General features: G+C 42.4%; 1 protein-coding gene across 3 annotated transcripts in view; it reads left to right on the top strand.

Annotated features, from left to right (window-relative positions):
- Nucleotides 1-9,464: 9,464 nt before the first annotated feature.
- Nucleotides 9,465-19,872, top strand: part of obe (obelus) — a 437,154-nt gene continuing 426,746 nt past the window's right edge. Inside the window, exon 1 of one of the 3 annotated variants that reach the window (XM_067124317.1) lies at nucleotides 9,465-9,713. The gene's annotated coding sequence lies outside the window, so the exon portion shown is untranslated. Of the gene's footprint in view, nucleotides 9,843-19,872 lie in introns of all 3 variants that reach the window. The other 2 variants (XM_067124318.1, XM_067124319.1) reach the window with 2 other exon arrangements.

The raw sequence follows: 19,872 nt of genomic DNA, 5'->3' as shown, positions 1-19,872 counted from the left end.
CCATTCTCACCAAAAAAAGCCAGACACAAACTTCCCCCGTTCTCACGCCAAAACACAGCATCATGGTTCCGGCATGCAGACGCACATTTTCTCATGGTGCGCATCTCAGACAATGCTACAAAACTGGACATAGTCATGACAGCGGTCCCAGAAGAAGTATTCAATAGAATCTCCCCCTGGCTAGATGCACAACCAGACAAAGTCTCATACACAGACTTAAAAAACAAACTGATGAATTCCTACTCCATGCCTGTGTCCGAGAGAGCACGCGCACATTCAACCTGTTATCCAAGCCCCTCAGAGATGCATCACCCAGGGAAGCCTGGGACCAGCTGCGGGGGTTAGTAACACTCCCAGGTCGCGACGAGAACGGGAGAAAGAGAACAATTGACCTGACAAAAGCTATCTTCCTTCGGCGCCTCCTGCAGGAAGTTTGGCGCCAGATAAGGGATGCAGAGAACCTGGACATGGATGCCTTAGTCGACGATGCCCAGAAACTATACGAGGCCACCAAGGCTTCAACACACACCGCTGCCCTCACGGCCACCGCCCTGGGAGCCTGCAACCTGTTGGAGGAAGACAGCGACGACGATGGAGACATCAACGCCGTGTATAAGAAGAGACCACCATTCAGAGAGCACAGGACATGGCCAAACCCGGCGTGGTGTTTCTACCATAGAAAGTTTGGGACCAATGCCAGAACCTGCAGGCCTCCATGTTCTTTCACAAAAAGCGACAAAGGTGGCCACAAATCACAGCTGTGGCCACAAAACCCAACTCCCCCTGCCCAGCAGGGTTTTTCATCACAGACGAAATCTCCAAACGCCGCCTGCTGGTTGATACGGGGGCAATGCAGTCAGTTTTCCCGCCATCCAGGGAAGTTTTAGAAAAAATACCTGACTCACTACCCTCCCTCATAGCAGCAAACGGAACTCCCATCTGCACTTATGGCACAACAACCCGGGCTATCTCAATCCTGGGACGCAGATACCACTGGCCTTTCGTCGTAGCAGATGTTAAGTTCCCTCTGCTGGGCACGGATTTCCTAGGGCACCATGGACTCTTAGTCGACGTCGCCAGACAGTGCCTCCTCGACACAGGGACGTGCCATTCCCATCAGCTCTCCACCGGACCCGGGATGCCCTTCATATGCTCCGCAGCCCCCAACAGCTACATGTCCTTCCTACTGGAATTCCCGGACGTGTTCAAACCAGAACTGCACCAATCACCTAGGGCTTCGGCAAAGCATGGTCTTCCACCACATCACCACGATGGGCCCACCAACCCATGCCAAGTTCCGATGTCTGTACCCCCAGAAGTTACAAGACGCCAAATAGGCCTTTGCAGCAGAAATGGAACGCATGGGTGTTTGTAAAAAGGCATCAAGCCCATGGGTGTCCCCTCTCCACATGGTAAAGAAATCCAATGGTTCATGGAGGCCATGCAGGGACTATCGGCACCTGAATTTGGTAACAACACCAGATCACTACCCCCTCCCTAACATGCAGGACCTGACAGGCGCCCTCCACGGAGCCAAAATTTTCTCCACGATCGATCTACTGAAGTCGTACTTCCAAGTCCCTGTGCATCCCGATGACGTCCCAAAGACTGCCATCATCACGCCCTTCGGAAGCTACACATTTTCCTATTCCACCTTCAGTCTCAGGAACACAGGCGCCACCTTCCAGAGCCTGATGGATACCATCTTGGGAGATCATCCCTTCTGCATCTGCTACGTTGATGGCATCCTCATTTTTTCCAGGTCCCCAGAGGAACACCTTCGCCACGTCCGCGCCGTCGTGAAACGCCTGCAGGACAGCAAATTAGTTGTCAGGTTCAACAAATGCATCTTCAGGAAAGAGAAAGTAGATTTCCTGGGCCACGAGATTTCCCTAGCAGGAGTGCACCCCACCGCCTCTAAAGTAAAAGCTATAGAAAATTTCCTGGAACCCCGGGAGTCCTTGGGATGATAAATTACTACTGGCGCTTCATCCCAGACGTTGCCCACATCATGTACCCCCTGACGTCAATCCTGAAGGGGAAACCAAAAACACTAAGGTGGGAAGCTCCGCAGCAGCACGCATTCATCCAGACAAAAAGGGCCCTCTCTTGTGCCACCACCTTAACTCACCACAACCCCGCCACTGCCCTCAGGTTGACAACGGACACCAGCAACATCACCTGCGGTGCAGTACTAGAGCAACTGGTGAACGGCACGCCCCAGCCCTTGGCCTTCTTCAGCCGCAAGTTTTTGCCAATCAAGACCCGCTACAGTGCCTTCAACAGAGAGCTGCTGGCTATCTACCAGGCCGTGAGGCACTTCAAGTACCTGCTGGAGGGAACCGAATTCGCAATACTAACAGACCACAAACCCTTGGTGCACGCATTTGCAAAACAGGGGGACGCCTGGTCTACAAGGCAACAGCGGCACCTAACCGCCATCTCCAAGTTCGGTTGCACCATCAACTATGTCCCTGGCAAGGAAAACCCAGTGGCTGGCACTCTGTCAAGAATAGAGATCAATTCCCTTCACCTCGGCGTCGACTATGAAGGCCTCGCAAGGGAACAAGCAGCGGATCTGGAGACGGCAGACTACAGGACAGCAGTGACTGCTCTCAAATGGGAAGATGTGCCCTTAGCAAACTCAGACACAACTCTCCTCTGCGACACCAGCACAGGCCACCCACGCCCCTTGGTGCCCACATCGAGGAGGAAACAAGGGTTCAACATCGTCCATGGCCTCTCCCATCCATCTGGCCGCAAAATGGTACACCTCATGACTGACAAGTTCATCTGACACGGCATTAACAAGGATGTCCGCCAGTGGGCAAGGAGCTGCATCCCGTGCTAGACGAGCAAAACATCCCGGCACACTGAATCTGGGATCGGCGATTTTCCTCAGCCTCGTCGGCGATTCGGCCACATCCACATCGACGTCGTCAGAGCCCTTCCGCAGTCGGGGGCCGCCAGATACCTCCTGACAATCATAGACCGCTCCACCCGCTGGCCTGAAGCAACCCCCATGGATGAGGCATCAACGACATCATGCGCAGAGGCCCTCCTCTCCAGTTGGATAAGCCGCTTCGGAGTGCCAGACAGCATCACTATGGACAGGGGACCTGCCTTCCTGTCAGAGCTTTGGGTCTCCTTGGCATGCCTGATGGATACAACTCTAGACAGCACAACGGCATACAACCCCGCAGCAAATGGCATGGTCGAGAGGGCGCACCACTCTCTTAAAGCAGCTCTCATGGCATGCTGCACTGACAAGAAGTGGAAGGAACAGCTGCCCTGGGTCCTGCTGGGTCTCTGCACTGCACAGAAAACAAATGGCAACATTTCCCCAGCTAAGAAAGTCTACGGGGAAACACTGGCCGTACCTGGAGAGTTCTTCCCACCATCGGCCGACAGCGCCAACACCCCCCTCCCGAGGTTGAGGGAACTCACGCAAAGGTTCGCACCCTGCCACAAGACTTTCACCGACAGAACCGTCACCTACAGCCCACCCGCCTTACACTCCTGCGCCTACGTCTTCGTCAGGGTGGACACTCGCCACTCGCCCTTAACCAGGCCCTACAGGGGGCCCACTGAGTCATCAGGTAGGCCAGCAAAGCATTCCTCCTCGACATCCACGAGCGGGAGGACTGGATCACCATTAACAGACTGAAACCTGCATTCCTGTTGGACAGCAAAATTTGTGAAGAAGTAGGCAGGTGCCCCAGAGTTCCCCCGCAATACCTGCCTGAAGGCGCACCCGCTTCCCCACCAAAGCGGGGCCCGGGAAGGCCCAGAAAACGCATCCAGCCGTCCCCAGGTGTCAGCTCCACCCTGCGCCCACAGTTCTCCAGAATTAGGGGCCCACTCTGGCCGCCTCAGCGCCCCCATGATTAATGTGCTTCATCCAATAATTGCTCCTCTAATTATTGTCTTGTGGGGGGAGTATTTGTAAGGGCGTCAAATAGCGCCTCTCTTTCCGTGTTTTCTCCCTCTCAGATGTACTGTACATTAATCACGTCATGTATTTTACCTGTCTTTATTTCAGATTCTTTGTGTACCTCATCTTATGCATCATTGTACGGCTTTTCTGCCGATATGTATACCTACCTTTTATATGTCATGTAACAAATGTTGTACGTATTTTTATGCTTGCTGGGAAACACAAATCCTGTATGGACGCCGCAGGGGGTCTCTGGTCGCCCGCTACCTTTCCGTCCGCTTTTTGTCTTATAAACACCTGTCGAGAATAATAAAAAATCAGTCTTTCACTTCTGACATTTTTTGAACCTCACACTGGTGACCCCGGAAATGGGACAGGTAAGGCTGCTCTAGAAGCAAGAGCCCGTGCTGGCACAAGGCCAGCTAAATCTAAAACATAATAAAGAATCAGTCTTTCACCTCTGACTTTTCTTGAAGCCTCACAAGGCATATGACACTGCTTGGAGGCATGGAATTCTCAAGACAATACATAATAGTGGTCTACAAGGAAAATTACCTTATTTGTCAGATCATTTTAACATCGTAGGTATTTTAAAGTTAAAGTTGGCAGTACTTTATCAGCGAAAAGATGCCAAGAAGAATGTTTTCCCCAGGGCAGTGTTCTCAGTGTAACACCTTTTGCACTGGCCATAAACAGTGTTACATCTGTTATTCCAAGAGAGGTCTTCAAGACGTTATTTGTGGATGACCTATCAATATCTTTTGCTGCCTCCCGCATGACTGTAGCCGAAAGAAAGTTACAATTAACGATAAATAAAATAGCAAGTTGGGCTGAGAAACAGGGTTTTAAAATCTCTGTAAGCAAGACTACTGCTGTCCACTTCTGCCGGATCAGGGGAGTACATCCTGATCCAGACCCTATTTGTATGGCCATAGAATCCCATGTGTAGAACAAGCGCGCTTCTTAGGCCTAGTTTTTGACAGCAGAATGGCTTGAGTCCCCCATATCAAACATATAAAAGTAAAGTGCCTAGAAGCTTTACACATCCCAGTTGGGGAGCTGATAGAAATCTTATACTAAAGGAGCCTCATAAAGCCTTGATCTTATCAAAGCTGTCATACGGTTGTGAAGTATATTCTTCAGTCTCTTCATCTAACTTAAAAATTTTAGATTCTGCTCATCATTCAGGTATTCGTATAGCCACAGGAGCTTTTCGCTCATCACCAATATCTAGTTTGCTAGTTGATGCAGGAGAAATGCCCCTTGAACTCTATCGCCAGTCACCATCACTTCGATACTGGTTTAGAGTGCAGACTTCCCAAATCTCTAGCATTTGCCGTGGCAAACGGAAATATTTTTAATGGTTTTTACGAAAGTCATCCAAGGTATCCTACTCCTTTTAGCTATAGAATTAAAAAGATTTTAGAGGATACAAATATTAGAAAAATTCCCGTACTTCCTTTTGTGTATCGCACTACTCCTGTCTGGAAGTTACCTGCTGTGAAATTCTGCAGGTACTTCAGTGGAGCACAGAGGGATAAATCTGATGAGGAAATGAGGGGAATATTTTTAGAGCATGCTTCAGAGCATATAGATACAAGATTTATATTTACTGATGGTTCCAAATCCAATGCTGGCGTTGGTTATGGAGTTTTTAGTGAATCTTTTAACCGAAGAGATGCCTTCCTTCAGTTGCTTCAAACTTTACAGCTGAGCTGTATGGCATCTTAGTAGCACTGGAACACTCCCAGTGTCTAGCTACACAATATTTTGTGACTCTAAAAGTGCCTTACAGTCCCTGGAAGTCTTCAGTACTGATCATCCCTTAGTGTTGAAGATCTTGCAGTGAGTCTTCTTGCACCATCATAGAGGAAGCATTGTTTCTTTTTGTTGGGTTCCTGCCCATGTGAACACATCGGGAAATGAAGAGGCAGACCAGCTAGCCAAACTAACAGCACAAACTTTGATATCGAGAAAATGCCCTGTTCCATATCGTGATACATTCCATGATACATGGAAATCCATCCAGCATTTATGGGCACTTCAGTGGGACAGAGTAGGCCCCAATAAAATGAAAGAAATCACTAGTCAGACACACCCTTGGAAATATGACCTAATACCAAGGAAGTGGGAGGCTGTATTGTGCACATTACGTATTGGCCATACACGTTTAACTCACGGCTATGTGATGAATGGGGAGAATAAGCCCTTCTGTGACGATTGCTTGGTTCCACTGACTGTTAGGCATTTGCTGGTTGAGTGTCCCAGCCTAGTGGAACTTAGGAATCGTTTTTTATCATAAAGCAGTGAAGCAGGTGGTACTTATAGCATGACAAAACTTCTGGGAGAAAGTATATGTATTAATAACGTTATCTCTTTCATCAAAGAAGCTGGTGTTCTCAAACATATTTGACAGTTGTGCTGTCTTAGTATATTCTTCTTCTTCTTCTTCTTCTTCTTCTTCTTCTTCTTCTTCTTCTTCTTCTTCTTCTTCTTCCTAAGTTATAGCCTACTGTTTTTATCGGATCAAATTTATTAATAGTTCTTTTTAGCAGAATTTTATTTATTTATATTTATTTATTTTAGTTATTGTTTTCTTTTTTTCTTTTTAATCAAATTTATATGTAGTTCTTTATAGCAGAATTTTATTTTTAATTTTGTATAACATACTATTATAAAAGTGAAAAGATCACATTTAGTATTCGGCATCAGTGTCAAACACATCTTGATTGACTGCCCCAGATGGCATCATGAAAGAAAGACTTATTTACAAAATAAATCAATAAAGGATATTCTAGCAGAAGGAAATAACTTTTCAATTAATAATATCATTCTCTTCTTAAACAAAATTAAATTGATAAGTAAAATATAATCTCCCCCCCCCACTTTTTTTCCTCTCTAATCCCCCCTTTTTTTTATTTATTTATTTAGTTAACTACTTAATTTTTTTATGTACTCTTTCCCCTATTCTTTTCCCAGCCCGAGAAGAACCCTAAAAGAGTTCAGAGGTCTGGTTAAACAAATCATTTATAACTAACTAACTGACCCTGGTAGTTGTGACGCCAGACAACCCACAATTAATCAATTAATCCACTCTCTACTAACAATTGCCTCATATCGCAACCGCGAGGGTTTCCTCCTGTTACACATTTAAAGATTTTTACTTTCAATTTCCCTTTCAGCTTTGAATGACGTCCCAGTGCCTGGTCTTTGACCTAAATTTTATATTCCATTCCACTCTCTGTCCACAATTTCCTCCTTGTTCGGACAATGTCAGTAGCCTACTGATAACAGACAGGTATTCCGCTTAAAGATAACTAGCCACGTTGAACTATAGATCTGAGATGATAATATAAAAGATAAGCTATCACAGTAGGCTACAGGTATGAAACCATTGAAAAACGGCAGCTGTGTTAGTGGAAACTGGTGCACTGAAACAAATGAGCAATAAACTCCGCAGATTGCTGAAAATACGTTTTCAAGGCAGAATCACATCATAGAGTGATTGATTTACGCAAACTGACGTGACAAGCAATATGTCTCTATCATACCAGTAATACTGATATTCAGAAAAAATGACAGGAGTCCGAAAAATTAATGTGAATCTTATGACTTCCAAGATCCAAGACAGTGTAGGCTATCAAGGAACTGACAAAAAACATGACACTCGAGAAATCAATAATATATTGGGAAAACATTCTTACAGTAGAACGATTTCCTTTAAATGTATTTGCTGTCGATGACATATAACAGAATATTAGATACAAAATAATTACAGCATGTCCTTTCAAAATACAATATCGCTGTTTATGGTAAGGATTATACCTGTTTAGATATCTAATAAAACCCTTCCACGATTAGCCAAATTGTATTAATTGAATTTCCTGTCGCCTGTGACCAAGAAATATACTTCCTGAAGAATGAGGAACTTCAGTAAATACAGTATTTATAAAAACTGAATCAAACAATACAACTGCAAATCATTTACTCTTCCCCTTTTGGCTAGTTGCTCGTGCAATTCGGTGGATTGATTTCATGAGTCATTTTCCTACTTGTTGATTTACGAGTTATATTTTCCATAGTGCACCATAATCTAAAATAAAACAAAGTCACTAAAAATACAATAGCTCCTACCGTCAACCGGTATAGTTTAAGATCAACATAACATAATGAGGATTTCATTTTGGAAAACACTGTAACCGTAAGAATGCAAGATACGATTTTCATTTCACGCCATAAAACACGTTGTTCTTTAATTATACACGAGTAATATTGTTAGCTTTTTAAAGCGAAGTATTATGATATTTTACCCCTCACAGAGCATTGGAAATGTACAGAAAGAAATTTAAGATTCGCATAAATAATCACTGATGAATTGAACGTAAAATCTAGGAAGTTTCTTTGCTCAGAGGTTAATTAGTTGCTTTTGCCAGTCAAAAGATTGTGCTCTATGGTTTTAATTAGATCTCTGGGTGAATGTATAATATCAATTATTCATGTTTATATACTAGTCTATTGTCAGTGAAGATATTTGTTGCAACATAAATGTTGCCACTAAACAGTGCGGGTAATGTGAGAAACCAAAGCCAGATAAAAGGGGCACAATAGTTAGCATTCAATAGTCTTTTTGCAAATGCAGATTATGTATGTAGAATTTGGGTTACAAAAACATCATTAATTGAACAGATGGTTGGATTCCTAAAGGGCAAGTAAACAGTTCGTATATGTATGTATATATATATATATATATATATATATATATATATATATATATATATATATATATATATATATATATATATATATATATATATAAAAGCCATAAAAACACCAAAATGTAGAAAGTTAATGCTATATTTCACAGACCAACTACCTCTCCCTTCAGGCAAGTAATGAATGAGAAGAGTTACAGAAAAGCGGTGTGTATACCCAAAGGTCCATAGGTCGGCCATCACGTCACTCCATTTGACAATTTCTATTTAATCTTCTTAATCGCCGGTTGTAGGAAGATTTTATCTATAATATATGAGTCCCAGGCTCCTTTTGAGAAGTTCATCGTATTTCTTTGTTTAATAAAAGTTGATTCTATCATCTGGCTTTTGAACCGACAATTGCTGCTACAAATTATATGTGACAAATTCCAGTTCATTCTGTGATTATGGTTATTTATGTGGTTGAAAATGACTGAGCTCTGTTTTCCATTTTTTCCATACTTAACTGAACGTTTATGCTGTGTTAATCTCTGGGTGCGTGATTTACCTGTAAAACTGATATAAGATTGGTCACAGTCGAAGCAGGGGATTTCGTAAACTCCTGTTTCTCTGGGGACTGGCTTTTGTTGGACGTTAACAAGGATGAAGTTCTGTGGTTAATTACAAACGTGCGACAAAAATTGAAGGTAAATCCATAATTAGCAACCAAAAAACTGGAGAAAAAGTCGAGTTATAAGGAAATCGTCGCCGCGGAGCTACTACTTATTTCTACCATATGCTTTGATCAAAAGTATGATGTATGTCGCACTGTGTTCGCACTTTCGTATGAAATGAGAGTAGTAAGATGGCAGCATTTGAAGAGGATTTCATACGATTGTTGTCATCCAATGAAATACAACATAAACACATGTTGTAACCTGACGTAAGTTGTGATTGTCAAGGGAGAACAGCAACAGCAACAGCACAGCACGACAACCGAGACCGAGTAGATTGATTCTCTGAGATAACGGTGTCCCATCCGTTGTGGAATCGAAAAGCACCCGACCCGCGACATACCCGTATAAGTGAGTCCGGTTGTCAAGTTTAGGGTAGTTTAGCTTTGGCAAATTAATAACACAATTAGCCGATATTGCCGGTAGATTGTGCAACTGGTGAGTCTGGGCTGTTTGCTTGCAGTTTCCAGTGTCACGTCTGTAAGTTTAAGATATTTATAAAGTGTTAATTTAAGATATTAGTATGTTTTGTATTCGTTGATAAACTCACGAACGTATGTTCGATGTGGAGTTTCCCCTTTGCCCACTTTGGTATTTCGCTTTAAGGAAAGACCTGCGTAATAGTTGAGGGTGGACCCCTAAGGGGAACCCAGGTTTTAGGGCGATATGAAGAAAGAATTGTAAGAAATGCCAAAATTAGGCCTACAGGATGCGCTAGGCCCAGCATTCTGAAATACATGAGATTCATGCCTATAGCCTAGGCCTTAAATCAGTAAAACTGCTAAATTGGGCCCGTAGCCTAGGCTAATTTGCCAAATAATAATTTGCTAAGATGTGACAAGATTAATTAACAGGGATGTAGGCTAATCTAACCTAACTTAGTGTACCAGGCATTAGGCCTACTCGACCAAAGGGTGGCCCACATCCCAACCGGGGTTAAACTGAAGGGTAATTCTAGGTATTAGCTCTGCGCCTGTTTTTTACCGTGGAAACTGGCTTTTTCTACACTTTTAGGGCTTCTGATACCGACGGTGCATTTGTTTGTTGTCGGCCAAATGGAATGTCCCTTTGTTATGTTTAGTACTGGACCTGGGGCGGCGGTACCCATACGTTAACAAGTTATTGCAATTGCCGGACGGGATATGAACCGTTCGAAACAGACGCACCCGTGCTCTGTCTTGTGAAGATTGCGTATGGAAACCCCCTGTTGGATGGACTTCAGGGGTTAATTACAGGTTAATTACATTTGTGCGACAAAAATTGAAGATAAATCCATAATTAGCAACCAAATAACTGTAGAAAAAGTCAAGTTAGAAGGAAATTGCCGCGGCGGAGCTACTACTTAGATCTACCAACTGAAGGCTACCATGACCTGGTGCTAAACACTGTGCCCATAGGCTACTGCACATAAACTGGTAGTTACCGAACTAGAGGGGTGAGGTAGTAGTCTTCAGGGTAGATCTAAATAGTCCATCCCCACGATGCCAGTACTAAACACAGCGAAATGCATTTAACTCCCTCCTGTTGGCGAATGGCTCCCTCTCGTTTTTCATCTCCAGAGGGCGCCTCCCCAACGTAAACACATCCGCTCCATTTCTGTGTTCTACCTCACCCAAAACCCCGAATTCTCACAGTCCCCCTTTACTGTTGAGTAGAGTTAGGGGGCAAATAACAGTTGGCCGACAACAAACAAACTCGCTGCCAGTATCAGAAGCCCAAAAAGTGTAGAAAGAACCAGTTTCCAAGGTAAAAACAGGCACAGAGCTTGTACTTAGAATTACCAAAATATGGAGCTGCATCCTAAAGTACTGCAGCTCAACCCAACCCAGCCAAGTGTACCAGATCGTGCCATAACTGGGGCAGGTGCACTGGGCCTGCTTCAACCTAACCTGACCTAGGCTATAGCACCAGGAAATATGACCCTCCCTAACCTTCCTTAACAGGTATTACCTTAATTGGTTGATACTAGTGTATTACCTTAATTGGTTGATATTAGTGTTATGCTCATGATTGTTGTATTAAGATGTAGGATAAACGAAGAAACTGAAGGGTTTGACAAAGACCAACCATTCAGTATATGGAACTAACATTAGAATTGAGCAGGACTCACCTGCCATACATACTTACCACTGGTTATGTGTGGTCAATTTACTGCCCCCAAGGCATACTTGAAATGGGGGTGAATTAGTATGGAAAAGAGATTATCATCCATATCAAAAGGATGTATGGACTATGAATAATCATGTTGTTGGAAAGGATGCTCTTGCCAGTCTGGTTTCCCAATAAATTGAAGAATATACCTTTCAAACCCAGATACGCTACCTCAGATGTAGAATCTGGACCACATATGTTGGTTCTTTCATTGATTGATGGACTAGCAGTTTAATATTTGCAAACTGATTGCAAGATTTGCAATTAGGGAATAGGGCTGAGGTTTTTGACATTCAGTAAAGGTGAGGTGTCGGTTGTAAAAATCATAAAAGTGAGTAAAGTTGGTTTTTGAATGAAAAGGGTAAAGCTTTGCAAAGAAGTTAATTTGATCCTACAGAAATATAAACCATCACTTTTTATATAGGAGTATCATTAGTGCGATCTTGAATGGTCGTTGAATTTGGACCATAACAAGGTCCCTAACTGGTGGATATAGTGGGTGAAAGGGGAAATACCCTTGACTCGCTTACCCTCCAGCCACCTTTTCTTTGGCTATCATGAAGAGTAGACATCCTGCTGAACACTCTCTCTTTTTGCCCTTTATTGAATGCTGTGGAATTCCCCCAGCCAGAATTGTTTTGTGTTGACTTCTCTGCAGTGAGAGAAGTATGGTAAGAGGAGGAAGAAGGACTGGAAGCATTCACTGGCTTCATTGGAGGTGTATTCCTCCAATGAAGCCAGTGAATCCTTCTGGTTCATTTCTTTCTCTCTCAATCTGCCAGTATTACCAACACACCTTTTGGGGGTTTGTATTCGAGCTGTGCAGGATTCTGGCAATGCCCTCTCTTTGGAGGATTAAGAAGCTATTGGTGGTGGTGGTGCACTATCTACAACTGTCTTGCCCTCTACCTTATCAGATCTTGATGTTCTGGAACCAAGAAGACCACCTCAAAAGTACAGTATTTGCAGCAGATTTGGTCTATTCTCATCAAGTAACCTGTCATTTGTAGCATTCCTAGACAACTTGGTGGAGGACAAGATGTACTGGTACCTATCCTGTTTTATCTGCTGGTGTACCAGCTTCCTTGGCTATGGCAAAGGAGGGGGATCATCCTGTTAGGTAGTACTCCCAGTAGTGTATCCTCTGGTTTTTTTGTGTTTTTTGGTTTCTGTCTGGACCTTGCCTTGGCTGTTGAAGACAAGCAAGACTTTAAAGAGGATAGAAAAGAAGCACTCTTGGCATCATTCTACCTCATCATTGTTGAACTCTTCTTTGTCCCCTCCTCATCCTTGGTGTTTCTTCCCTTACACGGGGGAGAAGAAGGAGAGGGAAGTCTAAGACCACATACAAGAAATCTGGATGGACTTCAGGCATAAGCTTCCCCTTCCCTTGGGTTGGGAGCTCTGTCACCGTGTCACAGTTGTCATGTGACTTTCTTGTCCAAGCGAGCCCTCGGGCTGATTGTTGGATAAGTCTGCATGTGATTGGGCATGCATGCTTGCTCGGGACAACCCCTGTCTTTTTTGCCTCCAAGGAGACATACAGAGAGGGGCATGTGCAACCCTTTTGCTCTACAGGTATGAGGTCCTCTGACCATGTGTGATATGGCATATGGGTAGAATCTTCACCCCACACACCTCCTTAGGGGCAAATAAGAAAGAGTCATGCTGAGCGATCTCACTTGAGAGAAAGGTCTCCATTGATCTCCTCCATCTCTTATGCACATGGCTCACTACCTGTGCATGAGACACGTGAGACTGGCAATGCATGAGCTTGCTCTCCTGTGCCATCAACTAGCTCAGGGGCTACCAAGTAAAGGGGCATTGCTAGGGTAACAGAGTCCAGGGCCAAACATTGTTTGGATAGCAGTTCTGCTGGGCTTTGTTGGAATTCTCCCATGAGATGTTCAGTTCATTCATCATGGGATCAAGAGTGATCCAGGGAGCAGAAGCCTGTGTCTTCTGCTCTGGCTGAAGAGGATAACATTTGTTTCTTAGGGGATTTATTTGGTCCTGATGGTCCCATTTGTCTGAACCCCTTCATGCTTAGCTGGAATAGCATTTCATGAGGTTATTGTGCTGATATTGATTGTAATGATTTCATAGAGGCCACTTCAGCTTCACACCTGGTTATGGTCTTGTTGATAGAGCTTGCCCTAGCTTGCACTTCTGAAGTGAGACTGTTGGTCAGTTTGCCTTGATCGCACCCTGCTTGTGTTGTTTTGGACGAGGTAAGTTCCCTGATCTGGTGATCAGGGAGTTCTCGTGTTCAACAAACCAAGCAAGCTCCGCCCCCTGCTATTCATACATCAGAGGAGGTAATACACACTGGAGGAAGTGGAGGCTATGCCACTGATTTTGAACTTGTCAGTCTGTAAATGACCTCCTTTTGTAGAAAGTTCATAAGGGTGGTGTTTCCTTCTGTGTTGGAGAGGTGAATATCATGGAGTATGTGTCTGTGGAATCTCTCATCCATGCAGTCTCATAGCTTGACCTTTGATGAAACACATTGGCAGACTCCTCTGTGGTGTGTCATGTCTTGTGATGAGAGAGTGCCCTTCAGGAAGTTTTTGGTGTTGTGAGGGAAGGTGGTGACTTTCCTCACACACAAGAGGTCTAACGTAGACCAACCAGATTTTGAGGAAAGACATGATTGGCTCTCACCCCTCATTGAAGGACATTTTGATGCTGGTCTTGTCACTCCTCTTTCCAAGCAGTAGTTTTGGGATAGCAGCTGAGCTGAGAAGGTTGGATTCCCAAGATTCTCTTATCATCTGGCCAGAGTTCTTCAAACCTGGTTCATTGACGAAGGTGCCAATACCTAAGCCTACAACTTCTAGAGTTTGAGCAAGCCTGCTCCTCCCAGACCCATTTAAGGAACCCAGTCTTCTTTCTCAAAGGAAGGGAGTCTCCCAGTCCTTTTGTTTTCCCCCCCAGTTGTGGCTAGGAAGGAAGGAAAGTTGAGGAAGAAGGGAGGGTAGGATTCATTGAGGGTGGTAATATCCTTCTTCTGCTGTCACAAGTAGGGCATTTCCTGTCATGCTATTAGGCAGTGTGGAAGAGAAAGGTGGTGGAATCCTGTGTAGTATCAGTCCTGTGGGACTGGTACCATCCCCTTGCTCACTCAAACACCCATTCTGTTCTGACCGTACTCCCTAGATTCACCTAACTCTGTCCTTGTCAGCTGAGGTGGGGCAGTGAAAGAGAAGAGTGCCATGGAAGTCATGGAACACCAGTCTCCAGGTTTTTACAGTAGCTGCTCCTTAGTGGAGAAAGCAACTGGCAGTTGGAGACCAGTGATTGATCTCTCTCTCTTATAAATTTGTGCTGTAGACTCATTTCAACTTTGAAAGAGCACATACAGTACTTTTGATAGACCTGAAATAATGCATACTTCTGAGTACCCATCCATCAGGACTCCCTTAAGTTCCTGTGCTTTGTTTTGCAGAAAGACTGTTTACCAGTTGAAAGTTTTCTGATTTGGACTAGCAGTGACCCCACAGGTGTTCTCCTGGGCTTTCACCTTGGTTTTGGCTTTGACTTATTTGATGTGTGTATGTTTGCTCTTTACCTGGGTGGTTGGTTTGTCCTAGTATCATCTTTGGCACGGTTGCTCCTGAAAAGAAACAACCTCCTCCCCTTTTGCCTCTGGTTGGGGATCATGGTAAATTGGGAGAAGTTAGATCTCATTTCCAAGCAGCAGGCAAAGTATCTGGGCAACCACTTAGATTTGGCAGCTGTGAGAGCCTTCCCATTGGACTCTCAAGTGAGCATGTTTAGAAGTTATGGTATAGTTCCTGGTCTGGCAGAAATACCAAGCTAAGCTTTTGCAGGTAATCCTTGGTCAAGTGATATCTCTGGAGACACTTTTGCTGCGGTGGCAGCTGAAGCTTGAGTGATCTGCTTGTCAAGATCCTCCTTCTCAACTCACCTCTTGAGTTGAGATGTCAGGGAGGATCTAGCATGGTGGACAGATGACAAGAATCTCTTATCAAAAGTTCCCTTGGACTCCCCTGAAATACTTCTATTGTAAGACAGTTCAGAAGAGGGTTGGCCGTCCACCAGGAGGCAAGTTTGTTTTAGGTGTGTAGTTGAAGGAAACACTTTATCTGCACATAAATGTTCTAGAGATGTAGGCAGCATGATTAGCATTGCGAGGAGTCTAAGAATGTTAATAGGTCACTTAGTAGCGCTAGTGAATGACAACACAACCATGGGTTATGTCCTCAACTTGGGGAAATTTACCATATCTTGGATCCTGTGTCAATTGGCATTGTAGATCCATGAGTGAAGCAGTTTACCAAGCTGTTCTTCTCAGCCGGGTACATTCCTGGCAGGAGGAATGTCCTAGCAGATCAACTCAATCACCAGGGCCAAATGGTAGAGATGGAGTGGTCTCTCCACCAGCTGTTTGACCTCTGGGGTGTGCCAGTGCTGAACAAAAATCTTCCTGTCTTCTTGTTCTCCCATTTTGGATCCTTGGCTGGTGATGGAAGATGCCCTCCAACACCTTTGGGACAATCTAGACATTTACACCATTCCACCTTTTAGTCTCCTTTGTAGGGTGTTCAACAGAATAATCATCACCCCTGGTCTCTGGATGATCCCGTTGGTTTTTTGTTGGCTGCAAGAGATATTCCTGCATGACCTACTCTCCTGTGTCAGCCACATGTTCAGAGGTGTAGTGATTAAGTTTTTCTGCAGCTTTGGAGAGCTCAGAAAGAATAGAAATTGGCCTGTAGTTACTGATGTCTACAGATATGCCACTCTGTAGAACAGGCCATGAATTACTTAGCTTGCACTCATCTTCAGAAGTACTGTACATTACAATGTAACCAAAAAATCTATAGAATCTACTAATCTTGGGAGGCAATGTGCTAAAAACCTTTGTAAAAAACAAAGGGATAAAAACCAAAGGGAAGAAACCAACAGGATCTACTCCACCCCAGCAATCAAGATCCTTGTTTAGCTTCAAAAGCTTGATGAATCAGTTCAACCTTCCCCTGAGGGCCAGTAACCAATCTACCATCATCTGTTAGTAGGCTAGTGGTGGAATGAAAGGTATGCTTGACCCAAAAGTAGATGATGCCAATTTAGGTCCACCACAGATGAAGCTAAGTAATTCCTTCAAATTTCTCCAGCTGACTGCTTAGCTTCAAAAGCTTTTCTCAGCTGTATGGTAAATTCTCTTAGCAGTACAGAAGACTCAACAAAAATGGGGTAATTTTCATGTAAACAGCTTCATCTCCATGTGTTGAATTGTGTCTGTTTGTTATGGTAAGTTCATTTCCATGTATCATCAAACCATGTCTGGTCATTTATACTGAACTTGATGACCTTTCTCAGGACATACCTTATTAAAATAGCCATCAGTATTTCATTCAGTTTTTTGGGGTCTGTATCTGAAACAGCATCTGAAAGATTAAGTGCCTAACAAGCTTCAATAATTCGATCCCAGTTGGCTGTAGATTTCAGCCAGACCATTTTTCCAGTGGTGACATTAGGAATACCCTACTTACTGACAGATATGTCCATCTCATTGGCACAATGGTTAGAAGTGCCTTTATACTTGCAGACCTTAGACTTGACGATAGCTGGAACATCTGTGAATGTGAGGTCCAGTACCTGAAATACTCGTAGGTTCCTCAGTTACCTGGACAAATTGGAGGATATACAGAATTCAAGAACAGATCAGTCATGTTGGTCTGTGGAATTTGAATTAAGCCACGTGCTGTGCTTTGCATTGTTGTCTACACAAATAACGAATGAAGCTTTTTAACCGTGACTGAGCCATACTAATCCTCTCCAAGTAACAGTCGTACTGTATATAGAATTGTCAGTATTATTTAGATTGCAGTAAACAGCAAATACATAAACATTGCAGATCATACTGAAAATTTTATGACTTCATGGCAACTATACCCAAAGTTTTTCTCATGTTAACCCTTAAACGCCTGTTGGACGTAGCAAACGTCGACTAAAATTGTCTGTTGAATGCCGAGTGGACGTAGCAAACGTCGACTACAAAAAATTTCAACCTTCGGTCAACTTTGACTGAACCGAAATGGTCGAAAAACGCAATTGTAAGCTAAAACTCTTACATTCTAGTAATATTCAATCATGTACCTTCATTTTGCAACAAATTTGAAGTCTCTAGCACAATATTTCGATTTATGGTGAATTTTGAAAAAACTTTTTCTTAAGGCCATGGTAACTCGCCAAAAATTTCAGAAATTCTTTCGTCATTTTGTCGTAATTTTTGTACTGTTCTATATTAGCCGTTACATAAAGTTTTATATAGGAAAATGTGCGCAATTTCATGTGCAATACAACAGAAAATAACTCATGGTTGTAGCTTTTATCAGTTTTGAAATATTTTCATATAAACCACGATAACTGCCAAAATTTCAACCTTCGGTCAACTTTGACTCGACCGAAATGGTCAAAAAACACAATTGTAAGCTAAAACTCTTACATTTTAGTAATAGTCAATCATTTACCTTCATTTTGCAACCAATTGGAAGTCTCTAGCACAATATTTCGATTTATGGTGAATTTTTGAAAAAAACTTTTTCCTTACGTCCGCGCCAGAAATTCTTTCGTCACCTTGTCATAATGTTTGCACTGTTTTATATTAGTCGTTACATAACGTTTTATATATGGAAATGTGCGCAATTTCATGTAGAATACAACAGAAAATAACTCATGGTTGTAGCTTTTATCAGTTTTGAAATATTTTCATATAAATCACGATAACTGCCAAAATTTCAAGCTTCGTCAACTTTAACTCGACCGAAATGGTAAAAACGCAATTATAAGCTAAAACTCTTACATTCTATTAATATTCAATCATGTACCTTCATTTTGCAACAAACTGGAAGTCTTTAGCACAATATTTTGATTTATGGTGAATTTCTGAAAAAAATTTTTTTTCCTTACATCTGCGCTGTAACTCGGCCGGCGAACATCTCAGAAATTCTTTCGTCATGTTGTCGTAATGTTTGCATCGTTTTACATTAGTCGTTACATAAACTTTTATATATGAAAATGTGTGCAATTTCATGTAGAATACAACAGAAATGAGCTCATGGTTGTAGCTTTTATCAGTTTTGAAATATTTTCACATAAATCACGATAACTGCCAAAATTTCAACCTTCAGTCAACTTTAACTCGACTGAAATGGTAAAAACGCAATTGTAAGCTAAAACTCTTACATTCTAGTAATATTCAATCGTTTACCTTCATTTTGCAATAAATTGGAAGTCTCTAGCACAATATTTCGATTTATGGTGAATTTTTAAAAACATTTTCCTTTACGTCTGCACGGTAACTCACTAACATCTCAGAAATTCTTTCGTCTCGTTGTTGTAATATTTGCACCGTTTTATATTAGTCGTTACATAAAGTTTTATATATGAAAATGTGCACAATTTCATTTACAATACAACAAAAAATAACTCACAGTTTTAGCTTTTATCAGTTTGAAATATTTTCATATAAATCATGATAAATAGAAAAATTTGACTTTCGGTCAACTTTAACTCGACCGAAATGGTCGAAAACTGCAATTGTAAGCTAAAACACTTACAGTCTAGTAATATTCAATCAATTAGCTTCATTTTTCAACAAACGGGAAGTCTCTAGCACAATATTTTCGATTTATGGTGAATTTTTGAAAAAAAAAAATTTTTACGTCCGCTTTTTACTTAATTCATGCATCATTTTGTGATAATATTTTCTCTGTGTTGCTTTGATCGTTTTAAAATTTGTTATATACTAAAATCATCGCAATTTAGTGTACAATACAACTAAAAAAAATTAAGTCATTAGCTTTAACCGTTTTGCTTACAGCGCGATTTGTATACAATTATATACGAGTTTTTTTTTTCGCTGTCATATATGCCAATATTTATATATGATAATGATATTTTTTTTCATTTCTGATGTTTGCCTACTAAACTTCAGGCAATGACAAAAAAATGAGCCAAAAATGAACTCTTAATCTTAAAAACTAAGCGTGCTGTGATTTTTTGAAAAAAACTTTTTTTCTGCTTCGGCGCTAACTCACCGAACGCCGCCGGCATACGGGAGACGTTTTTGTAAATAGGGCTTCGGCGTTAAAGGGTTAAATAGGTCATCGGACTTAGTGGGATGCTACGACAATAAATAAGGTGAGGGCCATCAAACCCTGGTATTAAAAACTCAACCTTAGACTTTTTACTACTTACAAGAGTCTTAGATAAAAACATCAAATCATGGTTACAGGCACAACTCTAGAGATCAAGAAAATTTAACCTTAAGCTTCAGATATTTGAGTAAAGTACTCAGCAGTTTTTCTTACAGTAATGATTAGCAGTC

This window comes from Macrobrachium rosenbergii, chromosome 22 (assembly GCF_040412425.1).
Source record: "Macrobrachium rosenbergii isolate ZJJX-2024 chromosome 22, ASM4041242v1, whole genome shotgun sequence".
NCBI classification, from domain to species: Eukaryota; Metazoa; Arthropoda; class Malacostraca; order Decapoda; family Palaemonidae; genus Macrobrachium; species Macrobrachium rosenbergii.
Note: the sequence above shows the minus strand (reverse complement) of the source record. Positions and strands in the feature narration are given on the sequence as shown.